General features: G+C 24.8%; 2 long non-coding RNA genes across 2 annotated transcripts; both read left to right on the plus strand.

The window, feature by feature from the left end:
- The first annotated feature begins 253 nt into the window (after positions 1–253).
- LOC146887466 (uncharacterized) lies at positions 254–829 on the plus strand. The gene is made up of 2 exons (XR_014993389.1): positions 254–460; positions 563–829. It is a non-coding gene; the product is annotated as an uncharacterized LOC146887466 (long non-coding RNA).
- A 2,704-nt stretch (positions 830–3,533) lies between these two features.
- Positions 3,534–4,513, plus strand: LOC114175609 (uncharacterized). Its single transcript, XR_003602865.2, has 2 exons — positions 3,534–3,711; positions 4,254–4,513. It is a non-coding gene; the product is annotated as an uncharacterized LOC114175609 (long non-coding RNA).
- The last annotated feature ends 11,072 nt before the right edge of the window (positions 4,514–15,585 follow it).

The raw sequence follows: 15,585 nt of genomic DNA on the forward strand, positions 1-15,585 counted from the left end.
TAGGGTGCGTTATGTGTACTGTACATACAAACCGTGCCACATGTACAATGTTCCGTTAATGATTTAAACGGCGTTACAGAAAAGGACCAAATAAAACACAAATTACGAAAATGATGACCATTTTAAACATTCGGTAAAAATGAGGATCATCTTAAACATTATGTCAAAAATGAGGATCATCTGCAACAAACACTATGAAAATGAGTTTGTGAACTTTGTCAACAAAATTTGTCAAAAAGATATGTTTGTTGCATTAAACAATCTTTGCATGAGCCAAATTCTCGTATTATATAAAGAAGTAGCTTGAAAGAAATAGATACAAAACAAAGAGAAATAGAAAGAGAAAGATAAGCATTTCATCACTCTGAACTCTGAATTAGCGAGAGCATCAACAATTTGCGTGCAATGGAGACCAAAACCCTAGCGATTATGTTTTTTTTCGTCCTTGTCTTAAGTGCTGGTAAGATGCATATACATATGTATTATGATATGATTAATAGTGTAAGTAATTATAATAATAATATTGTGTTAACGAAATGATGTGAAATGAGAAATGAATCAGATGTGGGTGTGAAGATAGCAGAGGCAGATTGTTATAAACCAAGTGCTCATTTCAAAGGTCCATGCTTTCAGAGTGACAACTGCAATGGTCAGTGCACCAGCGAAGGTCATCCCGGTGGCGAATGTCAAGGCTTATTCCCTCGTCGCTGCATGTGCATATGTTGATTTAATTCGATCACTAATAATGTTTCATTAATAAATGTGTCAGATTAATTAGTATAATCTATCACACATACTATTCCTTAATGGAATACAGTTTTACTATTAATGATTTGTCTCTCTTTCTCATTTTCTGATCTTAACTTTTGATAGTAGAAGTTGTGCTAAGAGTTGGAAGGAAGCAAGAGCTTTTATATATATATATATATATATATATATATATATATATATATATATATATATATATATATATATATATATATATATATATATATATATATATATATGAAAATTTGGTATTTTATCGTAAATCTTAGTATTTTATTAATAATTAACATTTTATGTTAAAATTATCATAAATATTAAGAGATATTTAATAAATAAATAATTTTTAAATTAAAAATATTCACAAATATTAAGTGACATTTAATTAATAAATAAGGTTTATTTCAAAATTTATTAAAAAAGTTAAATTACATTTAATTATCAATGGCATTAATCAATAAATAATACTTAATTACGAATGATAACTCCACGGTTGCATTTAATTTGTGAATAATACTTTATTTAAAACTTGATTACATTTAAACTATGATGCACATATACGATACGTGTATTAGATATTATATGTATCTCGTCTCATGGTTGATATGTTTGATTTGAAAATAATAGTATACGACACGTGATATATGTATATTGAAAAAATGTAGAATAATTTTTAAAAGGGTTAAATATGTTTTTGGTCCCTCAAGTTTCGGTAAATTTTGGAATTAGTCTCTCTTCGAAATTTTATACCAATTTAGTCCTTCATCTTTAGAAATGTGTGAATTTAATCCTACTTCCCAATTTTTGTTAAGTTTATTTGACATTTTAAATGCATTTTATGATAATATTTAAGTTAATATTGAAGTGAAAGTGTGTCAAACGGTATAAACAATTCAAATATTATCATGAAATGCGCTTGAAACGTCAGATAAACTTAACAAAATTTGGTAAGAATGACTAAATTCATACATTTCTAAAGATGAAGGACTAAATTGGTATCAAGTTTCGAAGAGGGACTATTCCAAAATTCACTAAAACTTGAGGGACCAAAAACATATTTAACCCTTTTTTAAAAACTTCATAAATATATGATTGTTATTTGTGTAAATTCAAATTAAAACCATATGTACTAAAGTTGTCAACATAAAAAATGTATAAACTGAAGGAGTAAAGTTATTTGAATATCAAAAGTCAACCATCAATCACAAAATTATTGTATTATTATTATTATTAATTTATCTTCTTTTATAAGGGATAATATTTAATGTTAATAAATAATAAAACATAACATTAAATATAATAAAGAATAAAAAAAATTATTGAAATATTTTTTATCTTCTCTCGTTGTCTTTTAAGTTTTTCACATATTGTATTCATCTTTCACTCTTGTATGTCTTCTTTTGTTTCTGAAAAACTTAGAAAGTTAGATACTAATTCATTTTTTCCACTCTCATTTAAGATAAAAAAGAGAAAAGAGAAAGATAACTCTCTCTTATCTCTTGATAGTAAAATATTAGTGTAGTAGTAGTTAGTATTTTTTTCATCTCATGAGTTTTTTGTATATTTGTTTTTACTAATATAGAAGAAGAAATTACGTACTATATATTTTTTCATAATATTTTTTAATTGTGACTTGATTATCTTTTCTTCTAGTAATTATATCTCTCAATTTTTGATTAGATTTTAAGAAATTATTTTTTAGTATTATTTTTTTTAAATGGGTATATTAATGAAGAATAAAATAATATATTTATTTTATATTCTTTTTTAAGTGATAAAAGGGAATACTCGTGAAGATGAAAACAAGACAAATTTATTTTTCACATATTTTCAAGCATGATACTAAAGATTCAATTTTCGAATTAGATGAACCCTTTGTTAAGATTTAAAAAATTACAGGTGGAGGTTTCATATTAATTATTTGAACGTTATACCAAGAAAACTTTCACAAATATGAAAGGAAAATTATTTTTTAACTCCCATCATTTACTCTCCGATGTGGCTTAGTGTGGACCATGATTCTTTCAAAGGAAAAGATAGTAGTACATTAATCAATGATCCATATTAAGCCACACCAGGAAGTAAAAGATGAGAGTCAAAAGATGGAAGTTATAGTATCATTGTCCAATATAAAAATATCCCATTAGCAAAATAGATTAAATTAGAAAAACTTATTTAAAATGGGTTCCATAGCAAATACAACTCTAAAACTATCATTTCTTTAAGGAACAAACAAGAAGATTTCAATACTAAATCATATACTTGTGTTATGTTAGTGATAATGATTAAATATAACTATATTATTTTGGCATCTTCAAAATTTTTTGTCAAGACCTGCGACTACAGGTACGAGTATATACCTATTAATCAGTGAGAATGAAGATGAAACAAAAATTTGATATATTTTAAGTTTTGGTATGAGGATGGATATGAATTTTTTTTTTCTCAAGATAGATATGGATTACGAAACTCGTCCCCACCCCATTATCATCCCTAACCATAATAAATCTTCGGTGACATTTAATTAATGAATAATACTTCATTTAAAAGGTGATTACATTTAAATAGAAACCGAATGAGTAAAGTTATTTGAATATCAAATAATGTCAACCATCAATCACAAACATAACTTATTTTTTATTGTAGAAAATTAAGAAACGTATGATACATTAATGTGGGAGTGAATATTTCTCTCTTTCATATTAGAGTTACATGTTTAACCAATTAACCTTCTCAACATACGTGGCACCATTGCATGTTAAAACAACCTCTGCAAAGCCAAACTCTCGTAGTATATAAAGAAGTAGCTTCAAAGAAATATCTACAAAGAGAAAGATAACCATTTCATTACTCTGAACTCTGATCAACAGAGCTTCAACAATATGCGTGAAATGGAGAGAAAACCCCTAGGGATTATGTTCTTTCTGCTCTTTGTCTTAATTGCTGGTAAGATGCGTGTGTTTATATATATATATATATATATATATATATATATATATATATATATATATATATATATATATGAGATTCTTTTTTATCTACATTTCGTAATTCTAATTTGTTAATATTTTAAAAATTAATCATTACTTCAACCTATTTTCTGTCTATTTTTTTTTATCAACAATTATTTTCTCATATTTTCTTCATTCATTTCATTTTACTTTTAATAAATGTAAATTTATTTTGCATATTAACTTAATAACATTATAATATTATCACCTACTAGTATCGTAGATAGTTACAAAATCGTAGATACTTACAAAATCATATATAAAGATAATATTTTTATATATAAAGAGAATAACTCTTTCTGTGAACATCAATTTCTTTTTCTATGGTTAATATTAGGGTACATTTTATTATTCTCGATATATTTGTCCTATTAATATATAATGCAAATTCTTAAAAAAATTGGAGATAGAAGCATTATGGCAGTGCTTTTTTAGTAATAATAATATTAATATTGTGGTGTGAAACAAATGAATCAGATGTGGGTGTGAAGAGAGCAGAGGCAGATTGTTTTAAACCAAGTGCCCATTTCAAAGGAGCATGCTTTCTGAGTGATGACTGCGCTTCTCAGTGTATGAAAGAAGGTCATCCTGGTGGTGAATGTCAAGGCTTTATCCCTCGTCGTTGCATGTGCATGTGTTAATTCGATCATTAATCATGTTTCATTAATAAATGTGTCAGATCAATTAGTATAATCTGTCACATATTTTCCCTTTTATATTACTGGAATACATTTTTACTTCTCATTCTCTTTCTCTGATCTTAACTTTTAATTGTAGAAGTTGTGCTGAGGGTTGGAAGAGTGGGAGAGATTGTAGACCCGACTCTCTCCACTAATATTTAATTTAAAAGATATAAAACTGAATTGTTTGAGGGATTTGGAATAAGGGTTTGAAGGAGAGGGTGACATGTTATGGGTTTAACTCCTTCCGCTATGAAAAAAACTAACAATTAATATTTATCTTCAATATTATGATAAAGTGAGATATGGATGAGTAACTAAAATAACTCATTTCACTATTTTACATTTAAAAAGGATGTAAAAAGTTTCAAATACCCAATTAAATCCACATGTTACATTAAGCATTAATATATCATTAGATTACTAATTAATTTATATGATATTGGTTCCAATATCGATTGAATTGTTGAATTGGATATTTAGTATAAGGTAAAAAGTTATGGATATTAAATAATTAAATAATTAGTAAATATTAAATTTTCTTAAAATCCATAACTAATTGTGATATTAAATTAAATTCGACCTAATAACTATTAATTAATGCAGTTTTATTTTATTTAAATTATAAATATTTTATAATTGTATTTAATATTTTATTTAATGCTCATTAATAAAAGTTAAAAAATAATTAAATAATTATATTTTAATGTTGTTAGAAATAAAAATATAATTAAATATAAAAAAGTTTAAATTAAAATAAAAACCAACAAGAAAATAGTGTCAAACATTTAAAAAATAAAAAAAAATAAATTAAAGTATTAATTTGAAACTTCTGTCAAACATTTAAAAAATAAAAAAAAAAAAAATTAAAGTATTAATTTGAAACTTCATTGAGTTTCTTTTTTCTCTTTTGACTTATCGATGACCTCTTACAACATTCTTTTTAACTTAACAAAATTTCTTTTTGGTATTAAAGAAACAAAAAATATTTCAATATTTGAAATTATTAATTATAAATACATAAAGCAAACAATATGTTAAAGAGATATTTTTTTTTGCATTTGAGTAAAGACGTTAAAAATTCCAAAATAATCATAAAGTTATTGTTTAGAAATTTTAAAGAATATTTTTGTCTTTATATAATATATTAATGCATTTATATTATTTTAATTAATAAATTATTTATTTTAGTTTTTAATGTAAAAATGATATAATCAATATACATTAATTATTCTTTAACTAGTCTAATTAGTATTTTCCAAAAGTTATATGTTAACAAGTAACTTAATTATATATCATCTAAAATGAATCATTTAGTTCATCACATTAAATTCTTTAATTTAACAATTAAATATTATTTTTTATCTCTTTAACAAAGATTAAACAATGCAAGTTGAATCTAATAATACTCTTTTCCTTTATATAATCATGTATATAAATGGATTTCCTTTCTTTTTCTATATTTATATTTCAATTTTATTTTTTAAATTAAAATAATTATTTTATCAAGTTTAATATTTATGTGATATTTATAAAATTTAACCATTTTTTATTTTACTATTTTTTAGTTATAAATTACCTACAAAATAAATAAAATTTATTTATAATAAAACTATAAAAAATATTTATGTTTAATTTTATAATAATAATAATAATAACAATATTAAATTTTGACATAATGAAATGAGGTTGAATCGGTACTAAATACTTTTGCTAAATAGATGTTTAATCTTTTAAAAATTTTATAATTATTTTGTAAAATCAATTAACTGCACCATATTGTAATATTAATTTTATTTATTATATTTAAAATTGAATTTACAACTTCATTTCATGATATTTATTATTTTATTTTTATATCATTGTTATTATTATCAATTATAACTTTAATTATTGTTATTATTATTATTATTATCAGCTCTAATAATAATAATAATAATTATTATTATTATTAACTATAGTTGTTGTTATAAACTATAATTATGATGATCAGTATTACTACCAACTATAAGTATTATTATTATCATTATTAACTACAATTATTTCTATTATTATATTACTATTATTATTATTATTACTACTACTATTATTATTAATTAGAACTATAATTATTATAATAGTTATTATTATTATTATTATTATTATTATTATTATTATTATTATTATTATTATTATTATGGTTATATACACACTTTACTTTTACTTACTATTTATAAATTATGTTTCAAATTACTTTACCCTCTTATTTGTTTTGTTGTTTATTTATCTTTACATTTGAATAATTATTTCAATTCAAAAAAAATAGTTACTAAAATTAGTAAAATAATAAAACTGAAAACTATTTTTTTTATTTTAAATAATTATTTAAGTTTAAAATATAACAATTAAGAGGATAAAATTGAAAAAACAAAAAAGGACACCAAAGATGTTTATCTCTTTATATATATATATATATATATATATATATATATATATATATATATATATATATATATATATATAGTTGTATTATTATTATTATTATTATTATTATTATAGTTAAACGCACATTTTACATTTATTTACTACAAGATCGTATCTCAATTACTTGTACTTTTTATTTGTTTTGTTGTTCATTTTATTTTTGTATCTGTGTAATTATTTGAATTAAAAAAATAGTTACTCAAATTATTAAAATGATAAAATGGACAAATAATTTTTATTACGAATAATTATTTTAATTTAACAAATAATAATTAAGAGGATAAAATTGTATAAACAAAAGAGGACACAACAAATGTATATCTCTTTATTTATGTAGTTATTGTATTATTATTATTTTTATCACTATGAGATATTATTATAATGGTATTACTATTATTATAGTTAGACACACGTCTTAAATTAATTTACTACGGGATCGTATTTCGATTACTTGTCATTTTTATTTATTTTGTTGTTAATGTATATCTTTATATATAATTATAGATTATTATAGTTGACATTAACCTTAGTGTTAGTATAAATATTATTATTATTGGTATCATTATTATTTTTATTATTATTATTACTGTTCATAATTGTATTATTATTATAAATTTGCTTTTTTTAATTATAAAAAACGTTATTATACTAAATACTTTTGCTAAATAGAGTTTTAATCTTTTAAAATTTTTATAATTTATAATTTATATTAATATTATTGTTAGTATTTTTAATGGTTAAATAAAAATAATAAAAATTATATTATTATTCTAAAATAATTAAAATAAAAAAAAATGTTCTCATGAATCATAGGCTGCTATTATAATTATTTTGTAAAATCAATTAACTGTATTATATTATGATATCAATTCTATTTATTTTATTTAAAACTGAAATTATTATTGCATCACTTAAATTTACTATTTCATTACTTTAATAACAACATTTATAACAATATAACTTAATTTTTATAATATTTCATTACATAATACTTTTACTATTTTATTATTTTAATATACAAAATAGAACATACGTCCCATGCACGCACGATCAGTATACTAGTTTTATTTATGAAAATAAACTCATTTCTTCTTCACCAAAGAAAACTGAAATGCAACAAGATAGGTTGAGTCGTTATCTCAATTCAATTATAAATCTTGTTATTATATTTAGATTTTTATTCCTTTTAGTCTTTATATTTAGATTTTTTATTAATTTGATCTTTATATTTATTTTTTACGGTATTAAAAGGTCGTCCTTCTTATTAAATTGAGGTTAAAGTATTTGAAATGTAACCAAATGTTAGTCTAGAAAAATGTCCTTATTTTGTTTTTACTCGATTGAATTTCTATATTGTTTAAATAAACAATGTGGTTATTTTTGTGAAATCAATGTTAACATTATTAGAAGATGATTACATGCGAGTTACTATTAAAAATACACAAATTTTTTGTTAATTTTCTTTTAACTTTTTTTATAAAATACTTATAAAATTTGTTATGAACAATAATTTACAAGAAATACCAATTTTTTGTGTAAAATATTCTGCACAAAACATTTTTCACAAAAACATTTGTCAAAAATACTTGCAAATTTTATAACATTAGAAAATAATTATCTACAAAGAAATTATCTGTCAATTAAAATTTTTAGAAAAAATAGAAAAAGAATAATTTTTTCTTACCAAATTTTATAACAAATTTACAAGAAAAAAAAATGAGGAAATTTGAAAATTTCTAGTAATGAGTCAAAATTCTTTTCTCCCTCTCTAACTCTTCTTTGTCGACAATACAATTTTCGCCTCCTGCAAAACCAATATTATAGATCCAATATATTTGGTTTTGTCTACTCATTGTCGAAGAAAAACATATGAATCCAATTATGACTTTTGGGTTTGTTCCAAAATTTGTGAAAGACAACGCTGAAAAAAAATCATATTGTCTCATTAAAAAAAGATATAAGGACCCAATTGAAGTGACACATGATTACTTTCAAATGACTAATTAAGTCCTTTATGGAGCTGATATACGATTATTTCCAAATGACGTTAATGTCAATTTATCAGAATGAATCACGTTAATTTAATAAAGGCGGTTTAATTATGTTTTTAGACTCTCATAAAGTTGAAAACTTCCAATTGAGCTCCTATTAAGTTAAATTTTTGTGGTATATTAAGTTCTTAAAATTTTAAAACTTTTTAACTGAGTCTTTTTAAGTGTTAAAATTTAAATGTATGATTCTTTGAGAAGGGGAGGTTACCTTACACTATCATCCTACATAAATATTACAATATATTAAATTTTTTATTTAGATTTACTATATTTGATGAAACCTATTCTTAAAATAAATTAAAATTATAAAATTAGATGATTAGATAATTAAATAAGAATAAAATTATTAAATAAAAAATAAAAAATAAAATTTTATAATTTTAATTTCATAATTTTTAAAATTATCTAATTTGACAATATATATTAAATACAATAATATTTATTATCTTAAAATTTAAACTAAAAAATAACCATTACACTGTTCAATGGCATCGTAACCATTACAGTGTTAATTCCATAGTTCCAGCTCTTTACGTGTTTTTCAATTAAATTCATGTGGCGCTTCACATGCTTTGAACGAGACCACAGTTAGAGATGAACCAATATAGTCTGCTGGCATAGGTTCTTGTAACACACTTTTTTAGTTTAAATTTCAAAATAATAAATATTATTGTATTTAATTTATGTATAAGTAGTGTAGTAATAAAATGTAATAATAAAATTTTATTTAAAATATTTTTAATGAAATTATTAAAAAAGTATGCGTATAAAATTTTAGAAAGGTTAAAATACCTTTTTGGTCCTAATTTTCGTCAAGTTTTTTCAAATAAGTCCTAATTTTGGTTTTGTCTTCAAATAGGTCCCAATTTTCGTCAAGTATGTTCAATTGGGTCCTTTTTTGCTAACACCGTTTAAATCATTAACGGCCATGAACAGTGACTGCCACCTGTCATTTCGTGGTTTTTTGAATTTTTTTTATTTTTTATTTTTATTTTTTTTCAATTTTTTTAAATGTACATGTGTCAACCCAGGAGTGTGCCACGTGTCACTTTGTGGTTTTTTTGAATTTTTTATTTTATTTTTTTGAATTATTTTTTAAATATCTACGTGTCAATCTAGTAGTGTGTCACGTGTCAAAGTCAATATTCTATATTCAATTTGGTCCCTATATTTGTTATTTTTGTTCAATTAGGTCCTAATTTTTGTTAAGATTAACCAATTTGGTCCCTATAGAAGATGTGACCAAATTTAATTTTTATATCAAAGTTATAATGATGTGAATTTTAATATATTATATAAAGATATTTAATAAAAAAATATGAATTTTAATATAAAAATTAAATTTGATTTTAATTTGGAGAGGGACCAAATTGGTTAATGTTAACAAAAATTGGGACCTAATTGAACACAAATAACAAATATAAGGACCAAATTGAATTTAGAACATTGACTTTAACACGTGGCACGCTACTGGTTTGACACATGGACATTTAAAAAAAATTCAAAAAATTCAAAAAAATCACGAAGTGACACGTGACACACTCCAGGTTGACACGTGTACATTTAAAAAAAATAACAAAATTTTAAAAAAAATTAAAAAAAATAAAAATAAAAATAAAAAAAATTCAAAAAAACCACGAAGTGACACGTGGCAGTCACTGTTCATGGTCGTTAATGATTTAAACGGTGTTAGTAAAAAAGGACCCAATTGAACAAAATTGACGAAAATTGTGACAAAAAGGTATTTTAACCTTTTAGAAATTATAGAAAAGATGAAAAGAATTGAATGTCGGGATCCTTGTGAACGACTTCTGTATAAAATCTACAAAAATAAAATTGAATGTCGTTATTAATCATAATAACTTCAATTTTTTTATTTTATTTTAAGGAGTCGTCTTTATGCCACACGGTTTTAATATAAAGGTTGTATTGAATCTGCATGATTCGTCTCCACCACGTAATTTATTAGTCAATTGACATATTTATATAATAAATGAGTCATAAATGACCTATTTCTGTAAGAGAAACAAAAATATTAAGTGACATTTAATTAATAACCCTCTGTGTCGAATTTCCCTCTACTCCTCTCTAGACTCCTCCTGGGTCTTCTTACCGAATGTACTCTGAAGGTGGGGGTACCTATAGGCACTATGACCCTCACGTCAAATAGTGATTTGATTGATATGAGGTGTAATTGGTAAAGTGAGAAAAGTCTACCTTTACGTGTTCACTAAGTCTTAATTTATACTAGTTTCTTGACGGCACCTGCTATTGTTATTTGCAGATAGTTTGTATTCGAGGATCCACTCTTTCCTTTTTGACTAAGTTTATACGCGTCGGTTCTTTCCTTTCTGACTGAGATTGCATGTTGCTGTCTTACCAAAGATCAACTCTTTCCTTTTGGGGGATTTGCCCGTCTGTACTTTTCTAAATATTAATTCCTTCCTTTTTTTGGGGTTTGTTCGTCTGTATTTCTTCAAATATCAACTCCTTCTTTTATTAGCCTGTCTGTACTTCTCCAAATATCAACTTCTTCCTTTTTTGGGGTTTGCCAGTCTGTCCTTCTCCAAATATTAACTCCTTCCTTTATGGTATTGTCCGTCTGTACTTCTCCAAATATCACCTCCTTCCTTTCTTAACTAAGATTACGTGTTGCTCCTCCGCACCCCTGCGCCATAATCTCATTTTCCACCTGCCATTTCCTTGAGTCGGAATGTATACAGCCAAAAGGACCAGGATGTACCTGACCATTACACTTATTAGGCTGTCTGCGTCGTGCTGAATTAAAACTCCAACAATTGGATCAGAGCGTGAGGGCTCCCACACTCGGGTCGGGATGTTCCCGACCATTTTTCCCTTACTGAACCGGGACGTACCCGGCCATACGCCATCAGAAAATGTATTAAAAAACTTAAATTACATTTAATTATCAATAATATTTAATTTTAAAAAATTATTACAAATCACAAATGACATTTAATCAATAAATAATATTTAATTAAGCACCATGACGGTGACATTTAATTAATGAATAATAATTTACTAAAAAGGTGATTACATTCAAATAAAAATTGTTTGAATATCAAATAATGTCAGCCATAAATCACAAATATAACTTATTTTTTTTATCGTATCAATTAAGAAACATATTATACATTAATGCGGAAATGAAGATTTTTCTCTCTCATATTACAGTTATATGTTTAATCAATTAACCTTCCTAACGTAGGCTCCGTTGAATGTTAAACAACCTCTGTACGAACCAAACTCTCATATTATATAAAGAAGTAGCTTCAAAGAAATATTTACAAAACAAAGAGAAATACAAAGAGAAAGATAACAATTTCATCACTTTGAACTTTGAATTAGCGAGAGCATCAACAATTTGCGTGCAATGGAGACCAAAACCCTAGCGATTATGTTTTTTTTCGTCCTTGTCTTAAGTGCTGGTAAGATGCATATACATATGTATTATGATATGATTAATAGTGTAAGTAATTATAATAATAAGATTGTGTTAATGAAATGATGTGAAATGAATCAGATGTGGGTGTGAAGATAGCAGAGGCAGATTGTTATACACCAAGTGCCCATTTCAAAGGTGCATGTTTTCTGAGTGACCACTGCAATTTTGTGTGTGCCGACGAAGGTCATCCCGGTGGCGAATGTCAAGGCTTCATCCCTCGCCGCTGCATGTGCATATGTGATTAACTTAATTCGATCATTAATCATGTTTTTTAAATAAATGTGTCAGATCAATTAGTATAATCGATCACACATACTTATCTTTTTATATTAATGAAATCATTTTTGTTACTAATTATTGGTCTATCTTTCTCTTTCTCTGATTTTAAATTAAAGGTTAATGATAAAAAGTTGCGGTAAAAGTTGAAAATGAGTGTGGAAAAAATTGTAGATTAAACTTTTCCACGATGATATAAATTTGGTCCGAAGAATTTAGAAGAGAGACGATAAAAATTCTGAGATCAACTCTTTTCACTAACAAAATATATAATGTAGGATTTAGAAGAGATATGTCTGACACTTGTCATGATAAAGTGAGACATACATGATAAACTTATGGTGAAATAAATTATTTTATTATTTTACATTTAAAATGGATGTAAGAAGTTTCAAATACCCTATTAAATCCATGTTACATGAAAGAGTAATATATCATTATATTATTTGTGGAATATGAAAATTAAATCATGATAATAATTCGAATATCAATTGAATTGTTTGATTGGATTTAGTCCAAGGTTAAAAGTTATATGGTAGCAAATAATATAAATGATATTTCATTTAAATAGTAATTTCTCTCTATTTAACAAAGTGAGTCGAATCTAACAATACTCCTTTATTTATTTCTTTTATATAATACTAGTGTAAATACAGACACGATAATATATGTTTGTATGTACTTTTTAAATATGAATGATATTATATTAATAATGTTATTAAATTAATATATAAAATAAATTTATATTTACTAAAAATAAAATAAATGAATAGAGAGAATAATTGTTGATGAATAAAAATAATAATAAATAATTATATTATAAAGGATATAATTGATATTATGAAATGTAGACACAAAATAGAGAATCACTTTATATATTGTTATAGATTATGTATATAAATGAATTTTCCTTTTTTTCTACATCAATTTTATTTTTTAAATAAAAGTTTTTTAAATTAAAAAAATTATTTTATTAAATAGACTCTTTAAATGATAGTTTTTAAATTTAATCATTTTTTTATTTGACCGTATTTTAAACTTAATTATTTTTTTAATTATAAAACTATCCACAAAATAAATAAAAACTATTTATAATAAAATTATACAAAATATTTATATTTAATTTCATAATAATAATAAAATTTGATATAATGAAATGAGGTTGAATTGGGTAAGAAGTTTTTATTTAAAATAAATTTGACATAATTTATGAAATGTGATAATTTGACCAAACAAATCAAAAAGAAAAAGTGAGTTAATTTTGCTCAAAGTTTGACCACTTGTGTAATTTATGTATATATAATTAATTAATTAATTAAAGAATTGAAAATTTGATTTAAGATTATCTTTATGACAGGGTGAATTTCTCTTAATTTTCGGTGAATTGGGGATTAAGCTAACCTACTAGAGGTTCAACCCAAATATAGAGAGTTGGATCGAGTCTAATTTTGTGATTCATTTTATGATAATTATTCTCAGTTTTTTTTTTTATGTGTTGGAGTTTTTCTAAACTTATTTAAGATAGAGTTGAGATGCTTATTGGGTGAATGTAAAATAAGAATGATGAGAAAATCTTGTTTACCTACCTACCTCTGTTTTCGTCATTTTCTTCTTGATCATGGATTTTGCTGTTACGCAATCAAACCCTGCAAGTTCTACTATGGATCAATCTCTCAACCCCTTAAGCCCCTATTACCTACATCTTGAGAAAATCCTGAGAAAATCCAGGACTCATTCTTGTTTCTCCATTCCTAAATCAAACTAACTAATTCTTCCTGGAGGAGTACAAAACATGTCTTCCTTTCCAAGAACAAGTTAAAGTTCAATTTTTTACTGAGTTAAAGATTCTTTTGGTAAGAACTAGAATTTCTAAGACACATCTAGTGTTGTTCGTGTACATGTGATATTGCGAAATTCTTTGTCAAAAACAGAGAAATAGAATATATTATATGTTTACTCAAGGGGTTAAATGATGTGTACAACACGGTTAGAACTCAAATTCATCTCATCGAGCCTCTTCCAAGTATCAACAAAGTGTTTTCCCTGGTTTTACAACAAGAACGTCAGCTTACGGCTGTTGGAAATGTGTCTACTGAAAGTAAGTTGTTAACAAATACTTCATAAAGACTCGGTGGATGGAAACAAAATGAACAAATAACCTGGAAATTATAAGGCAAAATCAAAGCAAGTTGGCGAGGACAGGGGGAAGGGTGAGGAAGAAACCCCAACTACAGAAAGCGATGCTTTTTTTACAACAAAATGAACCACATGGTGGACGAATACTACCCTAAACACGCCTATATCTTAATGTTCCAATACAATCAATTTTGCCGACAAGTATACTGATAGTTTGTAGTATAATCAGTGTCATATCCACATGAATTTAGTAGAAAATACAGAGTCTAACTAGTTTGAGTTGAATAAAACAGTGTTTGAGTTGCATAACAAATATAAAAACAAATTTGATGTAAAAAATAGTATTAATCAAACTTAAAAGTCATGTTAAAGCTAGATTTTACCACTTTATCCTCTCTTGTATTGATGCAGATAATATTTTTAAAGATACAATCAATCATATCTTGGGAGTCCTCTTTGAATGTAACTCTAGGTCCATTCCTAGCACCTAGAGTATATGATCGTCAAACTTCAGTATGATTCCTTAGAGGCTGCTTGAATGAATCACCTGCATTAAGATCAAGACTCTATAACCAGCTAGAGTCTTAGATTTATTCCTAGCATCTAAAAGCAAGAGAAGAATTAGTTAGATCACAACTTGAAACTAATTCACACTTAATCTCAAGCCAGTGAGATAAGACAAGTGATCAGTTTGTCCAATAATAAGCATGAACTAATTCACAAACGTGTAATGAAAG

Source organism: Vigna unguiculata, chromosome 3, assembly GCF_037176805.1.
Source record: "Vigna unguiculata cultivar grain cowpea cultivar isolate G323 ecotype 2 chromosome 3, ASM3717680v1, whole genome shotgun sequence".
NCBI lineage: Eukaryota > Viridiplantae > Streptophyta > Magnoliopsida > Fabales > Fabaceae > Vigna > Vigna unguiculata.